This window comes from Macrotis lagotis, chromosome 2 (assembly GCF_037893015.1).
Source record: "Macrotis lagotis isolate mMagLag1 chromosome 2, bilby.v1.9.chrom.fasta, whole genome shotgun sequence".
Taxonomy (NCBI): Eukaryota; Metazoa; Chordata; class Mammalia; order Peramelemorphia; family Peramelidae; genus Macrotis; species Macrotis lagotis.
Window position 1 is genome coordinate 152,725,519 of NC_133659.1, and position 24,063 is coordinate 152,749,581.

The 24,063-nt window shown below is 35.0% G+C and overlaps 1 protein-coding gene across 1 annotated transcript in view; it reads right to left on the reverse strand.

Moving 5' to 3' along the window:
* DISC1 (DISC1 scaffold protein) overlaps nucleotides 1-24,063 on the reverse strand; it is a 534,778-nt gene that overhangs the window by 276,992 nt on the left and 233,723 nt on the right.

Genomic DNA, 24,063 nt, shown 5'->3' on the forward strand with positions numbered 1-24,063 from the left:
TACCTGGAGTCAAGAGATAGAAGGAGTCAGAGTGTAACTGGATCAGTTACATAGTGAAGAATAAGATATAAGAAGACTGGAAAGTAAGAGTGGGCTAGGATATAAAGGACTTTGAATGCCAGAGTATTTTGTTTTTAAAGGTGATAGAGTCTCTTGACTTTATTGAATAGGAGAGTGACATGATCAGATATGAGCTTTAGGAAAATCACTTTGGTATCTAAATGAAGGATGGAGGTTGGCTTCTTGTTTCTGCTTCTCCAAAGCAAATTATTCTATTAAAACTATCTAGGCTAGGGGCAGCTAGGATAGAGCACTGACCCTGGAGTGAGGAGGATCTGACCTCAGACACTTAAAAATTACTTAGCTGTGTGACCTTGGGCAGGTCACTTAACCCCATTGCCTAGCAAAAACCAAAAAAAAATTTTTTTTAAACTATGTAGGCCATAATTGAAGTGCTCAAAGAGTTTATAACAACCAGAGAGCTCATAAGCTATCTTACAGTATTGGGATACCACCCAAAATCCTGTCCCTTTTTGAGTCAGCAAGATTCTCTTATGGTATCCCAATTCAAATCTGAGTGAATGAGCAATATCAGATCTGAATGTTTTTGGAAGAATTAACAACCCATCAAAAAGGGACAAGTTTAGCAAGGAGGAATAGGAGGAACCTAATCATTCTAGAGAGTAATTTGAACCTGTGGAACTAATTTGGCATAATCACATTATGAAGGGAAGATGCCACTAATAAAAATGGACCTTTGGTGAGGTCAACTTGATGCTTGGCTTAAAAGTAACACCTATGTTACCTATATATTACAATTGTTTATAAAAGAAAAAACCCTTACCATCAGCTATAGGTGTGGACAGATTTGGGGAAATACATGAAATTAAAAAACATTCTTAGGGAACTAAGAGAACAAGCCATAAAGAGACTTATCTGAGTCATCAAAGCTGAGAGGCAAGTCCAAAGAGGTAAGAAGGCACAAGCAGATTAGAAGAAACAAACAATTAGGAATGGAATCAGTCAGTGGCAGTGGACACTGACCATATCTTTGCTTTCACAGTATTATTTTCCAGGTCCCTGAGCTGCTCCCGAACCTGCTCACTGAGAAATCATTATTTCTTTCTTGTATTAAAAACTAATAATTGAATCAGCATTTCTTCTTTTATACTTCCTCATCCAGAAATCAACTTGCATTGGGGAATCTTTCTCAAAGACTTACCCAGCCAGGATGACTAGAATCTAATCAAAGATAATAAAAGAAATTTTAAATTTAGGCAAATGGATGGATTCCTGTTCATTGCATTTACTTAAACAGGTCTGGGAAAATATGGATTCTCTCTTACCAGACAGGTGATGTGGAATTTGATATCTCTTTGACCAAGTCACATACCTCAAGACCATTATTGGAATATAATATTCTTTCTCTCATTGATTCTTAACCAATCAGAACTGATTGCCCCCTCAGGAACACCTATTCTTTCAAGGGCATATAAACTGTGAGCTCACTGCCCTGAGGAGTCTTTGGCATTTAAAAGTGCTATTGACTTCTTTAATTAATAACATGTTAGCCTTATTAATAAAGGCATTAAATTACTCAGAAACTGTCTCTCAAACTTTTTAAATGTCATACTATCATTTTGAAGGAGTTCAAAATATAAGATATGAAGGGTAAAGGACTATCTTGGTCAAGTCACTCATCTCTCTGTTTTCCTCACCTGAAAAATGAAGGAGTTAGACAAAGTTTATTTTAAGATTCCCCTCCAGCATTAAGATTCTGGGATCCTAAAGCTGAGTTATTTAGTAATCCAATGGGGAGGTAGCCTTCAAAACAAGCATAACTCATTGATTAGGAAAAAATATTTTGAAAATGTAAATTTGAAAACTTAAATCCTCAATTTTTTCTAATTAGTGAGTTATTGCATCAAACTTTTTATCTAAATATTTTATAATTTATTATGATTTTAATTTGTCAAAAAGTCTGCTTTTTCCTCTAACTTCAGGTTACTTCATTCTTCTATTTCTGAGTCTTCAATGAGGAATTGACTTAATAAACTTCCTAAATTTCTTTATTTACATTATGGACCTTTGGAATAGCCCTCTCTCAGAAAAAAAAATATGAGCAGAAAATAAAATACATGGCATCACAAAGAAAATCAATTATATTTAGATATATTGTTTATTGGAATACTCAAAGGAAAAAATTTCACAGACTCTAGGTTAAGAACTACTACAAAATCTCCCCAGTTGATAAATGGTCAAGGGATAGGAACAGACAGTTTTCAAATGAAGAAATTAAAGATTATATATATATATATATATATATATATATATATATATAATCATATGAATATGAAAAAATGCCCCAAGTCATTATTCATTAGAGAAATGCAAATTAAGACAACTCTGAGGTATCATTGAACACCTATCAGAGAAAAAGGGAAGATGATCAATGTTGGAGGGGTTGTGGGAGGATGGGGACATTGATTCATTGCTGATGGAGTTGTGAATGGATCCAACTTTCTGGAGAGCAATATGGAACTATGCCCAGACAGCATTAAAACTGTTTATACCCTTTGACTCAATTCTAGGTCTACATCCAGAACAAATTATAAAAAATGGGAAAAGTCCTACACATTCCAAAATATTCATAGCAGCTCTTTTTTATAGTGGCAAAGAATTGGAAATTAAGGGGATACCCATCAATTAGGGAATGGCTAAACAAGTTATGGTACATGAATATTATGGATTTCTATTGTTCTATAAGAAACCATAAATGGTTGGACTCTAGAGAAGCATGGAATGATTTATGGGTTCTGATGCTGAGTGAAGGTAGTTGAGTCAAGAGAATAATGTACACATCAACAACAACATTCTGAGATGAACAACCTTGATGGAAGAGCTCACCTTGGTAGTCCAAAGAGCTAGGACAGCTGTATTTGACTGGCTATGGACTATATTATCTCCATCCAGCAGAAGAAAATTAAAACAAAACACATACACATACACACACACATACAAATAAACAACCCTTCCAAATCTGATGAACACCTTATAAAAATTATCTCTTATGCATCTTTTCCCCTTCATCCTAATTCCTCATGCCAAAAATTACTAATTTGTAAACATATTTATTAAAATATATATATATATACATATATACATATATATACATATATATATATATACATATATATATATATGTAAAATGCTAACCTGACTGTTACCTGCTATGGGAGAGGGGTGGGAAGGGAGGGTGGAGGGAAATTTTGTAACTTGGAAATATGCATGTGCATATGGATGAAGATAAAAAAAAGAAATTTAAAAGAAAAAAAGAACTACTACAAAATCTAGATGTCTTCCTCCTCAAGCTCTTTCACCCCCTTCCCTCTACCCAATCTTTTGGCAAGTCTGATAGATTCTATCTTCATAACATCTCTTGAATTATTGTCCTCTTTCCTCTGAGACTGCTACTAAAGTGCTGGTCAATCTCTCTCTGATTTTCTTTTTTATTCCATTCCATCCCCCCATTCAGCTATCAAATTAGAATCGCTCAGCACCCTACTGCCTCCAGGATCTAATAAAAATAAAATTCTCTATTTGACTTTTAAAGCCCTTCATAATCTAGCCCTTTCCATCTTTCTACTCTTCTTATATGTTACTCCCCTCCTCATTTGCTGTCATCCAGCAATGTTGGCATATTTTCTCCATCTCCCAGTTCCAGGCATCTTGATTGTCCCTAGTACCTGAAATCATTTCCCTCATCATCTCCTCTCTTGGATTTCTCTGACTCCCTTCAAGTCTAAGATAAAATTCCCCTTCAATCAGAGACCTTTCCCTTTCCCAATTCTCCTTAATGCTGTTGCCTTTCCTCTGAGATTATTTCCAATATACCATTTCTAAACAGACTATGTTATTTCTACCACCAGCAGCCTCCTTTAGATCATAAACTACTTAAAACATAAACTGTTTTTACCTTTCTTTGTGTTCCCAATGAATAGCCAAATCAAAAGCATTTAAGCTCAAGAAAAGACAAAAAATCCAATCTCAAGATATTCACAGTTTAATGGGGAAACATGCAGACAACTATTAAAAACAAGGTATATGCATGATAAGTTGGAGGAAAAATCACAGAGATGATTATTAATGCACAGAGAGCATTAAGAACAGTGAGATGTCACTCACAAAGCCTAGCAAATAGGACACTTAATAAAAGGTTCTTGACAATTTGTCTAATATTAAAATTTTTTGATCTGTTGATTCCTTTTGTTGTTGATTAGTCATTTGTGACACTATGTGATCCCATTTGGGGTTTTCTTTGCAAAGATATTGAAGTGATTTGACATTTCCTTCTCCATTTCATTTTACAGATGAGGAAACTGAGGACTTGCAGGGGTCTCTAATCTAGCATGTGTTCGAGGCCACATTTGAATTCAGCTCTTCAGGACTTCAAACCTGGTATCCTATGCACTTTGCCATCTACCTACCCTCTTTAACCACTCCCAGTTAAAACTTTCTCTTTGAATCAAAGTGCATCTGAAGTTAAGGTCACTAACAATAGGAAAAACAAACAAAAGACAACCCTCTGCCCGTGAAAAGAAAACCCAAGCTAGAACTCTCAGTGCTTCTTAAGATTCACATAGGTTAGCTAAATCTCCTCCAGGGCTATGATTTTTTTTTATGTTTCCACCCCACCCCCTTCTCTCAGAGGGATTACCCCAGACCCCTCTCATCTAGTGTTTAACAATCTGTTTACAGTGACTTCCCAGAAAATTGACAGTCCTCCTTAGCTTCAGAGTAGTCTTAGGTAACAACCAGAAGGGTTTTTAAAGAAACAAAACTAAAACTTAGTTCAGAAGTCAAACAACATTTTAATTTGTTTCATGACTAGGACTCAGATTGGTTCTCAAAAACTTCTTTAAGTAGATTTGGAACAGCTCTTTTAGCCAAAATAAACAAGTGAATCTGTACCTGAATGTTGACTCATATCATTAACACTCAAATGCTTTATACAAGGCAGTCTTACCCCTAGGGGAAAAGCTCAAATCTAGGGTATTTTGGTCTCCACTCACCCCTAAACCTTCTTCCCTTTCCTAATATGCCAAGCACCGGATCTACCACACTAGGGAGTACCTACTGGTTTTTCTGTACTTAATCATTACCCTTATTCAGTAACTACCTCCCAACATTTTCCTTCAGGGACTTTGTTGTCAAGCTTCCTTCTTTGTCTGACACTTTCATTGGACTCCTTAAGTCAAGATCTTACTATAATCCAAAATAAAGTTTAGCTAACATGTTAAATCTTATCTATTAATAGCACACTTTTCGGATCAAGACACATACTGATCCTTTAGGAGAAAAATTAATGGTATTCATTGGTCATAAGATCCTTGATTAGTAGTAAGTGTTCATTTATTCTAACTGCTTTGTTTTACAGATGAGAAAATCCAAAATCTCTAAAGGTTAAGTAAATTGCCCAAGATCACACATTCTGAAAGTGGCAGAGTCTCAAGCTAAGTCTTCCAGATTCTAAGCAAACTGAAAAAATAAGACTGACAAAAATCTCTCTAGCATGAATCAAATAGATATGTAAAAGTAGTCTTACATGGATGCTTAATCTAGGGGTAGAAGACACTCTGGCTTCCTGAAGGAGAGACAGAGAGACAGAGAGAGATGGAGAGACAGAGACAAAGCCAGAGACATACCGACAGAGACAGAGAGACAGAGACAGACAGAGAGTCAGAGAAACAGAGACAAAGACAAAGACAGAGACAGAGAGAAACAGACAGAAACAAAGAGAGAGAGACAGAGGCCAGAGTGCCTTCTACCCCTAGAAGAAGCATCCAAGTAGGACTTATTATACATAATCTATTTGATTCATGCCAGAGAGATTTAATGTCAGTCTTGTTTTTCAGTTTGGATAATCTCCAGCATGCTGTAAGCAGAGATTCTTAACCTGGCATCCATTAATTTAAAAAAAAACATTTTATAACTATTTTAATGTTATTGATTTCTTTAGTAATCCCATTTTATTTTACACATAAACATTACATGTTTAATCTTTAATTTTAAAAATATTATTGGGTTCATAATGATACAAAAAGAATAAAAAACAAGCCAATAAAACTCCTGCTTTAGAGCCCCCCCAAAAAACAATTTTTTCTGCCACAAATGATTAAGTAAGTATAAAAAACTCAGAATCCAAAGAATGCTACCAAATGATGATTTGTTTTTTGGCTATAGTTATTCATTAGGGCATTATATAGAATTAGATTATAAATTCCTTGAGAAGATGGACTATCTTTTGCCTCTTATTGTATCCCCAATACTTAGCATAGGACAACTAAGTGGATCAGTAGAGAGAGAACCAGACCTGGAGTCAGAAAGATTCAGCTTTCTGAGTTCAGATCTGGTCTCAGATATTCCCTAGCTATGCATCCCTGGACACAACACTTAATCCTGTTTACTTCAGTTTCCTCATTTGTAAAATAAGCTGGAGATGGAAATGGCAAATCATTCCAATATCTCTACCAAGAAAACACCAAATGGGGTCACAAAGAGCCAGACATGACTGAAAAGACTGAACAACAAATGTGCTTAGCACAGTTTCTTCTATATAGAGGGTACTTAATAATTGTTAATTGAACAGACTTGAATCCTGAAAGAGATGAAAATCTAAAATTTCTCAATCCTAGGCAACCCTTTTTCTCTTCGCCAGTAACAATAACAGAGTACCAGAAAAAAGTGGTAGAAGAAGGTGCTAAAAATCACAGTTTTAGCTACAAAATATTCATTTAAATGTTGCTGTTAAAGTACATCTGTCCAAATTTCATACTTCATGCCAATATTTGTTCTTGTCAGTGACAGCATACTTGAAGAGTTGGATAGCATTCTTGGCAAAAATTCAAACATTCATTAAGCTCCCACTATGTGAGATACAAGGAATTTGCTAAGGATACAAGGAAAATGGAAAGTAATCCTCAAAGTTTACATTCTACTGAAATAGGTAGCTAAGAGGGTTTGTGAATGAACTCTAAAGGGTCAGCAAAGGATGTCCGAGATAATCTTGTTTCAAAGAAAATAAATGAAAGCTGATGATATCAAGTTGAACTAAGTGAATAGGTAGTTCACAATTTCTCCTTTAGAGAGGCTTATTATGTGGGAACTGGCAGAACTGGTTTCACCTTTAGCTAAAGGAACTTAGAAACATCATTTTGTGAGACACCTGGCCCTTGGCCATTTTACTTTAGAGTCCATGAAATGAATATAACTGCTGTTTATGCCCCCCAAAACCCATTGGAGGAACGGCTAGGTAGTGAAAAGAATATAGCACCAGACCTGGAGTCAAAATGTGAGTGTTCAAATCTGTTCTTAGACACTCACAAGCAGTGCTACTGTAGGCGAGCCATTTAATTGCTGTCTGCCTCACTCTTTGCACCTATAATGTGAGGATAATGATATCACCCAGGGTTGTTGCAAGAATAAAATTAGATAATAATTGTACAGTGGTTTACAAACCATAAATATTATTCCAGATAAGGACTGCTTGAAAGAATTGGACATTTAGACTGAAGAATAAAAGAAATTGAGATTGCTATTTCCAAATATTCATAAGATTATCATTTGAAAGAAATTAAGCTTTCCGCACATGGTCTTGAGGGGCAGAACCAAAGTAGTTCCACTGAGTCCTTTCAACCTTCCCTTCCAAAAACTTAAAAATAACGCATCAATTTGTATTCTGGAGTGACAGAACCAAGAAAAAGTCAGAATGAAACATTCTGCCAGCCCAGGATAATTTAGGAGAGATCTGTGAAAAGAAGGTAGAGGCTAGATCAGAGTCCATGCAGATGAAACAGCAGTGTTGGGACTAAGTGGTGACAACAGTAGTAGCAGCAGCAGCTTTGGTAGCTCTCAAACCAGGAATGGTAACTGGTCAGAAAGAGATTGGAGGGGACAAACTTTGAACAATGCTGTTTGGCAACTCCATTACCTTTATTTCATTCTAGATCATAGTTCAAATGCAGAGAGGAGCACTTTCAGTCAGGAGGGAGCAGAAGACCTGAGAGGGAGTATTGTTTTTGGCCATAGAGAATGAGGAATCCTTTAGAATAGCATCACTTCCAGTTTCAAGGAATCACAGAGACTGAAGAACAGTATCAATTACAGTCCAAAGGGATCAGGGGTCTTATCTGGAAAAGGATCAGAGTGCAGACCAAGAGAACAATCACCATACCTCTCCCCAAGTCACCCGGAAGCAGGGAAAACTTCCAGACTCCCAGAAATAGCTCTGATAACAGCAATGCAGAAAAAGCCTGAAGCTGGAGATACTAATCTTCCCTAACCCCAACTCTTTATGCCATTAACAGAATCCAACTTTACCATAAAGTTCAAAATCAAGAAATAGGGTGGAAAATCAAGAAAACAACAAAAGAACCTGACCATAAAAAATTTATCACGATGGGGAAGATCAAGGTCCAAATTCAAAAGAAGACAATAAAATCAAAACAGTTGCAAGCAAAGAATAAAAAAAAATAATTAGAACAATTCCACCAAGAATTATTTTTTTATTTATTTAAGGCAATGGGGTTAAGTAACTTGCCCAAGGTCACACAGCTAGGTATTTATTAAGAGTCTGAGTCCAGATCTGAACTCAAGTCCTCCTGACTCTAGGGCCATTGTTCTGTCCACTGCACCACCTAGTTGCCCCATCCACTGTACCACCTAGCTGACCCAAGAATTTTTTTTATTTATTTTTTATATTTTTCAAGGCAATGGGGTTAAGTGGCTTGCCCAAGGTCACACAGCTAGGTATTTATTAAGAGTCTGAGAAAAGATTTGAACTCAAGTCCTCCTGACTCTAGGGCCATTGCTCTATCTACCACTTAGCCACCCCTGCCCCAAGAATTTTTAAAAGAAATAAAAATTTATTTCCAAAATCAATAAGGATGGCAGAGGGGGAAAAAAGGAAAAGAAATGAAAGAAAAGGAAGAAAATTTTGAAAAAAATTAATAGTTTGGTAATAAAAACATTAAAAACTATAAAAAGAACATCAAAAAATAGAATTGAACAAATGGGAAAAAAGATGCAAAGGCTCACTGAAGAAAATAATTTCTTAAAAATTAGAATTGGGCAATTGGAAGCGAATAACTCCATGAGATATTAAGAAACAATAAAACAAAGTCAAAATAATGAAAAAAAGGGAAGAAAATGTGAAGTAGTTAATCTGAAAAAAACAACTGACCTGAAACACAGATCAGGGAAATGATACCTAAGAATTACTGAAATACCTGAAAGCCATGATCAAAAAACATAGCCTAGGCATCACATTTTCAAAAATTATCAAGGAAAACTGCTCCAATATCCTAGAACTAGAAGGTAAAATAGACACTGAAAGAATCTACCAAAAAACTCCTGAAAGAGATCCTAAAATGGAAACTCCCAGGTATATTATAACCAAATTCCAGAGTTATCAAGTTGAAGAGAAATTCAAGCAGCCAGAAAACAAAAACCTATTCAAATACTGTGAAGCCACAGTCAGCATCACACAAGACTTAAGCTATAACTATATTATGAGACCAGATATCTTGGAATATGATATTCCAGGAAAAAAAGAGCTAGGATTACAACCAAAAATAATCTACTCAGGAATACTGAACGTAATCTTTCAAGGGAAAATAGATTTAATGAAATAGAGGACTTTCAAAGATTTCTGATGAAAAGAACAGAGTTGAATTTGAAAATTTGACTTTCAAATATAAGTTGCAAGAGAAGTGTAGAAAGGTAAATATGAAAGAGAAATCATAGGAAACTCAATAATGTTTAATTGCTTGATTTTCTACAGAAAGATGACACATATATCTTCTAAGAACTTTATCATTATTAGAGCAGTTAGAAGGATTCTACATAGAAAAAGTGCATGTGAATAAGTTAATTGTGTTGGGATCATGTGAGAAAAATGATTAAGCAAGAAAGAAGGACACCCTTAGAGAAGGGGGTAAGGGAGAGGAAAAATGGGGGGGCATTATCTCACATAGCACAAGGAAGAGCTTTTTCAGTGGGAGGGGAAATGGTGGGGTGGGGGAAGGCATTGCTTTAACCTCGCTCACATTTTATTGCTTCAAAGAGGGAAAAGCAGATATAAGTACTCTATTGGTAATAGATATCTATCTTACTCAATACCAAGTAGGAGGTGAAGGGAATAAGGGAAAGGCAGGGTTGATGACAAACAAGAAGAGCAAACAAAAGAAATCAGTAGTCAGGAGCAAAACAGATTTTAAAGGCGGGACAGGATAAAAAAGAGAGAATAAACAGAAGAAATTAGATTGGAGGGAATTGAACAGTTAACAATAATAACTGTGAATGAGATTGAACTCACCTACAAAACAAACAAATATCAGAATGGATTAGAAACCAGAATCTTTCAATATGTTGCTTATAAGAAATACACTTGAGACACATACAGAGATAAAATAAGGAACTGAACCAAAACCTATTATGCTTCAGCTAAAGTAAAAAAAAAGTCAGAGATAGCAATCATAATGTCAAAGCAAAAGCAAAAATAGATCGAATTAAAAGGTATAATCATAGAAATTACACCACATTGCTAAAAAGTACCAAAGACAATGAAGTAATAGTAATACTAAACAAATATATAACAAATAGCATAGCATCCAAATTTTTAAAGGAAATATTAAATGAATTTCAGGAAGAAATAGATAATAAAATTGTACTAGAAGACCTCAACTTATAATAAATCAACCCATAAAATAAATAAGAAGTCAAGGAAATGAATAGTGTCTTAGAAAATTAGATATAAAAGACCTCTGGAAAAAAAAAAACAGGAATAAAAATTGACCTTATATTAAGGATTAAAACCTCACAACCAAATACAGGAGAGCAAAATTATTGCATGTACCCTTTTTAGACCACAATGCAATAAAAATTACATTTAATAAGGAAACAAGAAATCATAGATTAAAAATTAATGGGAAACTAAATCTAATCCTAAAGAATGAATGGGTCAAAGACTAAATCAGAGAAACACACAATTCTTTTATTAAAGAGAATTACAACTATGAGACAATATCCCAAACTTTTTGGGATGTAGTCAAATCATCACTTAGAGGAAAATTTATATCACTGAATGTTTGCATGAGAGAGAAAGAAAGAGAGACAGAGACAGAGAGAGAGAGAGAGAGAGAGAGAGAGAGAGAGAGAGAGAGAGAGAGAACATGAACCAGTTGGAGTCCTTGAAATAGGATATCTCCCCCAACCTCTGGATGCATAGATTTTTTTCTATTTATGATTATGTTTTGATGTGGTAGGTGTGGCAAGATAGGACAGGAGAAATACCTGTTCGCATGTTCCCACTCTTGGAAACCAATCACACACAAGACAAATATCATGGCAGTATGGTAGGCAGCCTGGGAGACAGAGAAGAGTACGTTAAGAGACTTAGAATAAATTAAAATGAGGCATAGCTCTCCAAACTATTGGTTCACTATTTTCAAACATTCAACTGCACTATTTCTCTGAAGGTAATGAAAACTCCTTCATGATAATTGGAGAGATTTTTAAACAAATATTTTAGTCCTAAAAAAGACTTAACCAAAAAACAAAATTCAATCATTAAAAATTTATGAGTATTTTTTAGGACATTAAGCAAACATAAACAACAGCTTTTTAAATGGATTCAAATGTCTATTTAAATTCATATCAAACTGAACTTGGGATTTAATACAACATGAATGAATGTGACATTCTTTAAAAGTTAACATCTTAAGCAAAAAGGAGAAAGAAGCTATTTTCTACAAGAAAATATAAATTGCATATTCTTGCATATTCAGTTCAGTAGACTTTGATTAAGTATGTACTATAAGTCTGAACTCTACAACGTATTGGGTAATGGGATGGGGGGGGAGGGAGAAGAAGAGAATTTGCAAGGATAAATAAGGCATGATCTCCAACCTCAAGAAATTCAAAATCAAGATGTGTTTCAGATGGCTTAAAGTCTCTAAAATTGTCCCCTGTGTCATTCTGTACTTCAGGAATCTCAGTTTAAAAATATAGACTGTAATATAATCATTCCTTCCAACAGATATTCATGTTCCCCATTCTAGACAGATTAATATCCCTGACTGAAGATACTGAAGAATTGTGGACCAAAATTATAATAGCATAGTGCCTTACACATTGTAAATGCTCTATGAATATTTGTTACATGAACTGAAAACCTTTTCCCCAAGCCAGTTGTCCAGCAAAACAAGTACCTTTATTAACCTTCTTCTAATCAAGATTTTACTGTAGATTCTTGTCCTATGTTAACTGAATCCATTTCAAGGAAAATTATCCAACAGTTGTCAATCAAATTTAAAAGAGTAGGAAATAAAAGTTTTCCCTAACAACAGGTAGCCAACAAGGTAACAAAAATCTAAAATATGGGAAAAATCAAATTCTGCTTTCTCATTCATAAGAGTAAAAAACTGTTTCTTAGTAAATAACTGTTTCAAAACTACTAGAACCCTTGGTATTCTAATTCTTATTAAGCCAGTATGGGATGAATCTATCAAACACATTGCCACCACCTCTAGTTGTCACAGATTTCAAGTAATTCTACTTTTTTGTAGAATTTGGTTCTGCAGAAGCTGACCACCTCCCACTCAGTGAAAAAGAAAGTTCTAAAACTAATTTTTCTAAGAAGAGAGTTTATGTTTAATATAATAAAGCATGATCAAATTCCTGATCTCTCCTCTTGCTTTCCATCCATTATGTTGATGGAAATAACTTCCCTTCTCCTTATAACTCTTACAACCCCCTAAAGACCCCTCCCAAAAAGGATAGAATGATGCTAAAGTGTATTACAAACAATAAGGTTCAGCAGGAGTAATCTTGATCTTTCAGTCTTAGACCATTTGAAGCTATGGGGACTCCCTACTTCATCATTCTTCAAGCATGTCCATATCTATAAATGTGTAACTATGGATGAATTAAGAGACCACATATTGGCAATTAGGTATAAACATCTATACTTTGGGATTTGAAATATTAAAATGACTTCTTTTATTTCTACATAAGTCTCCTAATACATTTTAGAAAGACAACCACGAACCAGTTTATGTATCTAATGGAGCCTAGCAAGACAAGATGACCTTTTTAATTGTCATTATGAGAAGCAAAATTGCCAGTGACTTTGAAACATATGGTAAACTTCATTATGCTCAAATATAATAGCTTCTACTTTGGGGCTCATAATGAATATTAATGTCAGGACTCTTGAGAAAAAAAATCCCCAGTAAATTTTATATTGTGTGAAAGCCCTTATAAATACCAAAGATCAGGGTTATTTATAGTCTTTAGACTTTTTCATGGGTGCTAATAAATATTCCATGAAAATGACAAACTTATGAATAATCATGGAATTTTAAGTCTCAAATAGTAATCACCTCCAATATGTAACAAACCAGGTCAAGTGCCAGAGAACAAAAAGACGGTGCCTGTAAACTTGGCATAAGCTCTGGCAGTCAAAGAGAATACAAATAATGTACCCAAAGCAACATCAGTGGGGCCTGTTATGACAGAGCTTCATGGAGTAAATTGTGTTTCAGAACTGCTGGCTGTATATGTGGGAGGTAACTTTTAATGTTCTTTATTAAGAACTGTTCTGAGATCATGGGAAGTTGAGAAAGGGCCAGAAAGATAAAAGATGCTGTCAGGGGTGAAGATGGAATAGAATGTAGGGAGTTGGGGAGCAGCTGAGCTAGAGGAGAAAGGCACAGGATGTTGTAAAGGTGGAATGGCAGAAGGGAGTTTCTAAGGCAGGTAGGAGGGAGAGGCAAGGAGCAGAGGGAGGAAGAGATTGGAATTGTGGAAAAGAAAGATAGCCAACAACTAAGTCAAGAAGTTGTTTTCATGGTGCTAAAATCCTAATAATTTAATATGATCACATTTCCACAATGAAAAGAAGAACTTTGACTTATTACCAAGGGCTGTTCACTATCCATGTAGAGAAGAGGAGAAGACTGTTCCAAAGTGCTCTCAACAGTTCTCAATTAAAAAAAAAACTATGTAATGGTTTAAAAAGTCAGTTTTCTGGCATCATTCCAAGATAAGTCTTCCTTTTATGAATAATTTCCATTAACCCTCCTCCTTAATTTCCAATTTCTGTGACAAAGTACATTCTAAGGACACCCAACTTTCATTAAAATGATAAGCTATAACTTCCTTTCTAAGAATGTAGAATGCTTTGTGATTTTTGAAGATATTTTCCATCTTATTCTCTCTCATCACATTCAATTTAGATCAATGCATACCATGGAAACAATGTAAAGACTAACAGACTACTTTCTGTGGGGGGAGGGGGGAGGGAAGCAAGATTGGGGGAAAAATTGTAAAATTCAAGATAAAATCTTTCAAAAAAAATTCACCTAAAAAAAAAGAAAGTTACAAATGGACAGAAGAAGATCAGAGTAAACTCTCAAAGAGTCATGCTGTATCACATAGGGAAGGGAAGGTAATATTTTGGTAATCTTATGATGCTTTCAGCACATGTGTGTGTTTAGCAGCTTGTGAAAACTTGGAGTAAATCCAAGCTAAGAGAATTTAAGCATTAGAAGGGCTCTCAATGGGCTTGTTATGTAACCCACATTTGAAAGGAATTCATAGAATAACTAGCCTGACAAGTGATCATCTAGTTCCTGCTTATACAGTATTTAAATTGAATCCATTTCATGCTAATATTTACTACTTTGATCCTTGGATATATCTATGATCTCAGTGGTGTGAGTAGTCCATCCCTCAGCTATAGCTTGTAAACTTGCTTTGACTTATCCTCTGAGATTGCCATACCCTTTGAGGAGGGTAGGGAGTGGTGCGGAATGAGGGAATAGAGAAATAAGTATTTATATAGGACCTACAATGTTCCAGGTAAAGAGTGCTAAGTAGTTTTTACAAATGTTATCTCATTTTAGCCTCATAATGACCCTATAAAATAGGTATTATTATTATTATTATTATTATTGTTGTTGTTCCCATTTTATATTTGAGGAAGCTGAGGCAGAGAGAGTTTACTTATCTGGGATTACAGAGCCAGTAAGAATCCAAGGCTAGATTTGTACTGCCCTCTAGGCTTGGTGCTTTATCCACTGTACCATCATCTGTCTCAGTATTCAACATCCTAGATCTCTTGACATTGTTTGGATAACCATGGAGGACATTATTAAAGGAGTGATATGGCCCTGCCCAACCTTAGCCTTGAATTATTCCCACTATTCTCTGATATTCACTCATTTCAAGTAGAACTGAGCAGAAGGAAATCATGAAGCCATGATGATTGAATCCACTACTAATTTACATTACACAATCTCAACTGGGCCCTCAAGGCAACAAACCATTCTGTTCCTTCCTAATCCATTCATTTTCTAATTCTCCACAGTACTTGTTCTAAACTTTCTCGTCTCTCCTCAAGACTCCCACAGCACATATTTCCTCTACTCTCTCAAAAAAGTAAGGTCTTTAGTTAAGAGTTTCCTCCTCTCCTGTCCTTTTCACTTAATGCCATTCAGTATCTTCCCCTATTATTCATTCCAGTCTTGGAAAAAGAAGTGGCCCTTCTCATTGACAAGGCATCCATGATCCCCTCTTCTCACAACTATTCCAGCAGATTACCCCTATTTTCATTAACTACTTTCTCTTTTAGTCTCTCCCTAACTACGAGCCCTTTCCCACTGTCTATAAACTTGCTTATATTTTCCCCTATGCTTAAAAAACTTTAATTTTACCCTAGCTCTCCTCCCCTTCATGGATAAATCTAAGAAAGTCATCTACCCTTATTGCTTCTACTTCCTCTTCTCTCATTTTCTTCTAAACCCTTTGTAATCTGGCCTGACTTCATAATACAACTGAACACACTCAACCAAGATACCAGTATTCTCCTAATTACCAAACTGAATGTCCCCTTAGTCTTGACTTTTCTTGACAGCACTTGACAGTGTTTATCATTACTTTCTCCTTGAAACTCTCCCCTTTAGGTTCTCCTCTAACCTCTCCAATTGCTTCTCCTCAGGCTTTTCCTGGTTCCTCACCTATTGTCATCTGTTAATCTTGGATATTACCCCAAAGGTTGGTCCTAGGCCTTCTTCTCTTTTCTATCTCTGCTCTCTTACTTGATGATTTCATCACCCCCAAAGATTCAATTTTCATCTCTCTGCAAATGATTCCTAGATCTATAGATCCAACCTTTGCCTCCCTACTGATTCAGTCTCACATTAACTTTCCATCTCCCACAAGATATCACACAAGCATCTCAAACTCAAAATATTCAAACCAGAGCTTATTCTCTTTACCCCCTAAACTCTCTACCTCTTCCCAATTTCCCTATTATTATCAAGGACCCCTCCATCCTCTAAGTAACTAGACTTATAACCTCAATGCAATCTTGACTCCTAACTTTCATTCTATTGCCAAATCTTGCAATTTCTGTTTTTCTCCAACATCTCCTATTCTTCATTCAGACACAACTCAGGATCAGACTTTCATCACATTTTGCCTACATTTTTAAAATAGTCTTCTAGCTGATCTCCCTAACTCATATCTCTCCCTACTCCTATACATCCTATATACCTGAAGAGGTAACTTTTCTAATGCAAGGATCTGGCCATTTTCTATTCCCAATCCCACCCCGAATTCAATGCATTTTAATGGATCCTTACAGCTCATACTCCTTATGCCCTTTCAGTCCTTTCATTCTTCATTCCACATTATAGTCCAGCAACACTGACCTATTTTCAATTATCTCCCATCTCCATTTCTTTGCATTCATTTTCTAACAGACCTGGAATTCTCTGTCCCCTCACCTTATCTTTTTCCTCTTAATTTCCCTAGCTTCTTTCAAGATTCAGTTTAAAAACCAGAAGACTTTTCCAAGTCCAAAAGTCCCTAATGCCTTTCTCTTTTATATTATTTATCATCCACCACATAGTCTTATTTGTATCTTGTTATTTATATGTCCTCTTCCCTGTTCAATTGTAAACTCCTTGAGGGCAGGGACTATTTGTATTCCTTTGTATACTCTGTGCTTAGAACAATGTCTAACATATAACAAATACCTGATGAATGCCATTTGACTAATTGACTAGCTACAATAACTGCCCCTTCTTTTCTGGTCATTCCTTTCTCTGTCATCTTTTACACTGTATTTTAGACAAACTTCTTCATTGCTAATGTGCAACAGCTACCAAGGGCTTCTTCATTGCCTTTGGTATTGCCCTCAAATTTGATTACATTTGAAAGACTGAAAGTCATTCTAATAAATATTTGTTGAATTGAATCAAATGATCCTACTTTCAAAGTCCCTTTATATACTAAATTTATTATTCAAAGACTCCAAACTAATGAATATAAATGTAACCACTCAAAAGGTTTAAAAAAGGGAGAATGAGAATTTAACTGCAATACACACTGATTTCTCAGATTAAATAAAGTATCTGCCCTCTGATAGAGTCTAAAAGTCTTAGAATTCACTTAATTCCCTAAACATTTATTAAGCACCTACTGCATTTGCAAATCATCATTTTTGAGTCCAGGAATACTAAACTGAAACATGGCCCAATCCCTATTCTACCCCAATGTCATGGACCCTTTTTGGTATTCTAGTAAAGTCTATATATTTTCTTTCTTATAATAATATTTTTAAAAGCATAAAATATCATTCACAGGATTATAAAGGAAATCAATTATATTAAAAATACAGTTACCAAAATGTTTTTTAAAAAGTTCACAGAACCCAGATTAAAAGAATCCCTTCCCTATAGAAATGCATAATCCATTATGGAGGATGAAATGGAACAAAAACATAAGTATATTACAAGACAGTATATGATCAAAGAAAAATCTAGTCAAAGTCCTATAAAAAAATTGAGAAAAGATCTTTTTACAATATTTTTTAAAAAATTTTAGTAGATGGTTGAATGAAGGAACCCTCTATAGAGGAGGCAAGCTTTGGCCTGATCTTTGAAGAGAAATTTCAAGACAGTCATGGAAAAAGTATTTTCTAGAATCAGTTGTTATACAGAAATAGAGGAAGGCAGAATGAAACTAAGCAATAGCTACAAGTTCAGAGTAGTGGGAACATAGAGGGGAGAAAGGAACAAAGATCTTTTAAGTGACAGACTTATTTAAATGCTTTGATAAGTGCTTTACAAATATTACCTCACTTTATCCTCACAACAACCCTGAGGTCCATGCCATTGTACCACCTTGCTACCTTTAGAGAGAGAATATAGAAGGGAGTGAGGTGAAATAAATCTGGAAAGATAAATTAAAATGAGGTAGTAGAGGCCCTTGAATGTAAAGCTAAGAAATTGCCAATTTAAAATAACGGCAAAAGTTTTGCATCAGGGAAATGAGAGTCAGATTTGTGCAAAAGAAAGATTGATCTGGTAATAATGTTGAAGATGGATCAGAGAGATACTAAACTAGACAGAAACAAACTAGTTAAAATGTTATTATAGTAATTCATTCACAAGATAATGGAGGGGTAAATGAAAAGATCATCAAAGAGAAACAACTTCAAGTAATTGAACAAAATAGAGAGGGCTGTGGAGTGAAGAAAATGAAACATCCCTCCTTCCATTTCTCAAAGCAGAGAGATGGGAAACTACCATAGCAGAATGCAGTTTACATTGTTAGGCAGGATTTCTGGGTCAGACATTTTTGTTTAATTATTTTACTTTTGTAATAATGGAATGCCTAAACAAGGGTGATGACCATAGGATGAAAAAGAGAGAATCAAAAACAAGAGATATTATAAAAGTGAATCAGCAGAGCTTAGTAACTGACAGGATATTGGAATTAAGGGACAGCTTAAAGTATTTCAGTTTGGGGTATATTGTAGTGCCAGAAAATAGTGATATCACCCCCAAATGGTGATATCTTAGCACATGTAGGTCTGGCACTTAAATGATTATTGAATTGAATTGAAAATATAGAATCTGAACTTAGAAAATAAATTGGGGCTAGATAAACAGATTGAAGCACCATCTTCAAAGGGCTGGTACTTGAGATCCTGTTAACATGAAATTGCTGAAAAAATATGTAAAAAATGGAAAGAAAAGAACAAAGGACAAATCTTGGGCATTTACTGGGTGCCTACTGATCCATCAGACAATGTTTAGGATGCTAGGATAAAAATTCAAAGATGAAATTGTTCCTGCCTTTGAGATATTTATATTTGAACCGTGGCAATATGTTTGTGTGCAATTATACACAGAACAAATACAAAATGAAGTCAAGATTTTGGGGGAGGGAGGGCACTGGAATCTAGGTTAGTTGGGAAAAGTTTCATGAAGAAAGTGGCACTTGAACTATTTTAAAGCAAACTAGGGATGCCAAAAAGTGAAGTTCAAAAGGAAGAACATTTCAAGCAGGAAGAACAAACAGACAGTCCAGAGGCATGGAAATAAGAGATGGGAAATGGTTTGTGAGAAACAGCAAAAAGGTCAGTGTGTGAGACCCTAGAGTGCAGAGAAGGTAATAAATGTCTAAACAAATGTTTTATGTATTGAATAAAACTTGAACTGTAGGAAGAAGCCAGGTCATGAAGGGCTTTAAATGTCAGGCAGAATTTATATTTGATCCTAGAGGGAATCAGGAACCACTGGAATTTGTTGAATATAGGGAATATGGAACTAGCCAATGGGCTACCAAGTTTCATTCCAGTTTCTCTGAGTTTTTCTTATGTTAAGGTAGCCCAAATTCACAGGATGTCAAAAACAGAACCAGCAAAAATGTTCAATGATCCAATTCTGCAGTGTCTTTTTAGAATAATTCCTTTCAGAAGCTTTTCTTCTTTATGTCTGTGTGGTAGGGAGTGTGGGAATTAAATTTATTATAGTAAGTATAACTGAGGCAAACAGAGCAATTAAAAGTATTTGCCTCATCACATTGAGATACCTATGATGCTTAAATAAAATGGTCAGATAGTGGTTGGATGAACTTAACTTGGCTATGGACAATGAAAAGAGCTCAAAAGGAAACTCAGTTTAAATATAATCTTAATTAAACAGTACTTATTTTGAAAGAATTATTTTTTTTAAAAAAGCTTTACAACAGTGATAACAGTGGTATGGTAATTAAATGAAAGTATGTTCTGTAAATATGCTGGCATTCTAAATATGATGGGATTTTTGTCATAAATATTTGATTATGTAAAGTCAATAGGTCTTTAAGTAACAATTGATGGTTTCATCTTTCTCCATAAATATTAAATTGGAGTGCCATCATTCATGCTTAACTGTCTTCTTGCTTCCATCTTGCTCGGGAGTCATTCCCTTCCCAGTTCTTTAAAAACTGTCTCTGTGTTCTGGAGGAAACTTCTGCTAGAAAAGGGTTCAGGCCTTTGGTAGACTAGAGTAGAAAAAAAGGCGGAAACAAGAGGACAGTCAGGAAGACAAAAAATAATTGGCAAGAAGACAGAAATACTATTGATACCAACACATTTCTTTCTTTCCTTACTTTGAAAAAAATTGTTTTCAATTCAGTGGAAAACAGGAATATCTCTTACTTCAGCACTCATTCTTTCATTTTGAAACATAGGATAGCTTCATGGAAGAGAAACAATTAAGTTAAAAGAATTGAGATATAAGTGAAAACTAAAATTTAAGTCTAGATCAAAGAGAATAAAGGGGAGTGGGGGGGCAGTGAAAAGGAACAACTTACACAAGCACGGAAAAAAAGACAACAGGGTAAAAACTTCAATGATGAATAGTAGAATTTACTGGAATTAATTCAATTCAACATTTAATAAACACTCACCATGCCCAGAGCACTTTGCTAAGTAGTGAGAGAGGGGGCAGGATTAGCTAACATTCAGTCCTTGCCTCCATGGATCTTTCAGATTAGGATAAAAGAAAATTTTAAGATATAGCATAAATTCTTTAGTCTTTTGTTCAGTCATGTACAACTCTTTGTATCCCCATTTATCAAAGATTTTGGAATGGTTTGCCATTTTCTTCCCCAGCTCATTTTACAGATGAGGAAACTGAGGCAAACAGGAGTAAATGACTTGCCCAGGATCACACAGCTCGTAAGTGTCTAAAGCTAAATTTGAACTTAAGAAGAGGAATCTTCCTGATTCCAGGCCCAGTATTCTATCTACTAAGTCCTCTAGCTGTTTTGTATCTCAGCAATGAGATAGAAAACAAAGAAATACCAGAATGTAGAAAGATGTCATTTCTGATGAGAGTTGAAGGCAACAATTGCATTTTAGGTGAGCTTTGCAAGATATGTGAGAATTCAACATGAAAAGGTAGGGGAAAAAAGTGTTTATTTTAGACTGGGGAAACAGGGTATAGAAAGGAACTGTATATTTGGGTAAGAGGAAGCAAAGCTAGCAATGCTAGCTTGACTCACAACAAAATAACCAGAAGTGACTTGAACTAATGTTTCCAATTCACAACCCAAATATAAGTGCCCACTATGCAAGAAATATACAATACTCTGGCTTGTTTCAGGACTCTCAACTCCCTTCTCATTCAACCTTTAGAAAGGAAGGATTTGCCTTTTAATAGAAAATATGCAATTCATCATGAGGGTGGGACATAACATCCCTGGCTTGGAATAAACAATACAGATCCTTTTTTTAAAAATGTTATCTGCTTCATATTATAGGAGCATAGGTTTCAGCCAATATATTTCAGACATGAAAAATTGGAGGTATATACATATATGAATAAACAAGCACACATACACAAAAAATCCACTGTCCCCTTTCAGCGTATTCAATGTAATATAAATGAACACTCTCAGAAGTGACTGCAGTATGCTTTTGTTTCTTAACCAAGAAGCTAGGAGGACAGTACAAGGAGAAAGAAAATCAGACCTAGCATGAGTGTCTTAGGCAATTAAAGCACATCACTGATGATAAAGAAGAGATGTGCTATCAAGGAACAAACTTTTCGCAATGAAAGATTGTACAATGAGCTATTTCAGATTCTGCCTTTTGAAGGAAGAGTAAGAAAGCTTCCTTAATCAGAGAATACCTTGAATCTGTAATAGCTATGACAATTCTGCATATGCCTAATAAAAACTCCAAAAAGTGCTTGGTAAATGTGTGAAATAGAGTCAGGAAGAAAATTATAAATTTTCCTTCCTATTGCAGCAGTCAGTGCAATTAAGAAGCTGTTGTCCAACTTTTATCTATACAAATTTGTTTTTTAAGTGTAAAAATCATAAACGTAAGTTCAATTGAATGTGTTGTTTAAAATTTAATACATGATTTTTTTCAAATTACAAATAGTAATATGTCTTTGTAAGTAGTATCTTCTATTCAAATTCTATTCTGATTCCCCAACCATGTTGTAAAGGTTGACCCTTTGTCCTCATAGGTTGCTTTAGGGGAGAACAACTTTTGTTAAAGCAACAAATGCTTCAAATGCAGGCCCAAGAATAGGTTTATTTCTTTCACTTGAGGAGGAGTCTACCAAAGTTCAGAGAGGCTTATCCCAAGGAAAATTTTTGACCATTAAAACTCATGTACATGGAGAATGCTACCTGCTTCAGCAGAGGGAACACACAACAATAAAATTCCAATACAATATACCAGAGTAGAGAACCCTAATTTTTTTCAAGTAATCAGTTAGTGATAATGATACAGTTGATCCCATTTCCAACTACATTGACATCATTTCAAGTTATAGGTATATTCTAGAAGTTTACTCAGTAATACTATTTATTGGCTCTTGCCCAGGGAACATACAACTGAACAAAGAAAATTTAGGAATCATTTGGCAAGTATTAAAGGACAAGATGCTAGACTTCTACTGAAAATTTACAAAGCACAATGTTATTTTACAGATAATCAAGTATATTAAGCTGAATTCTGAGCACAACCCCCTACTTCTCATATTATAGGACCTGTTATATCAAAGCACCATCCATTGCATTATTTCCCATAGTAAATAGTTCAAACTATCTAGAGGATATTTCACAGGAGAGCTCTTAAGGATATTCTAAAAGAAAATAGGTAAACAATTTTAGGTTGTTATATCAATATATGTGAGAAATTAGGGGAAAAGATATGGGAAGCAACCTGCTGAAAAGAAAACCAATATAAAAGTATTTATAGAATCCTAGGATATCAAAGAGCTAGGAAGACTATTAAAGGTCATCTAAATTCAAAATGTCTTTGAATACTAAACAGAGCATTTTGTATTTGCTCCTGGAGGCTATAGGGAGCCTCTTCAGTTTAATGAGTAGGGAAGTGATAAAATCAAGTTTGTATTTTAGGAAAATCCCTTTAGTAGTTGGAAAATGGATTGAAGCAGGGAAATACTTGAGGAAGGCAGCCTCTCCTGCAGACAATATTATATCCCTGAGTATGTCATTAGGTATATCATACCTACTATTGATAATGCCTTGAGAGTCAGGATTGTCTTGTGCTTTTTTAGGTATAGTCTGGACTTAGTCCAGAGTAGGAAAGTAACAAATCCTAGCTAACTTGACATTCCAAAGTGAAATCTTAGACAGAAGAGAAAAAGATAGTTTTACCAGAATAAAGAAAGTGGGAAAAGAAGGTAGAACATATAATAGCCTGAATTAAAAGTTCAGTATCAGAGGACCATTGAAGAAGGCCTGTTGAGTAAAGAACAAAGATCCCAGAGAGGGAAGAAATGAAAAAAAAAAAAAAAAAACTCAAAGAAACTCTTCTAAATTGTTGATGTGCTACCACTCTCAACTTTCACAAAAAAGGGAACAATTGAAGGGAGAACAAACATTCTTGCTGAGAATATTTCATTTTAAATCAGAAAATAATGTTTTCTCCAAAACTTTTGTTTTTATTCTTCACATTTCCAAATATACCAAAACATGATACTTGTTTGAGTTATACATAAAACATTTTCTGTTCCTAAACTAATAGTGTGAATTCAAATTGTAAAAAAAAACTAAATAATGATATATTCTTCAAGTTCCCATCACATTTCTATTTTCTCTCCTCCCCTAAAATGAGGATCGTTCTGCACCACTCCCTACAATGGTTTCAAACTTTCTGGAAGTCCTACTTCTCTTGTC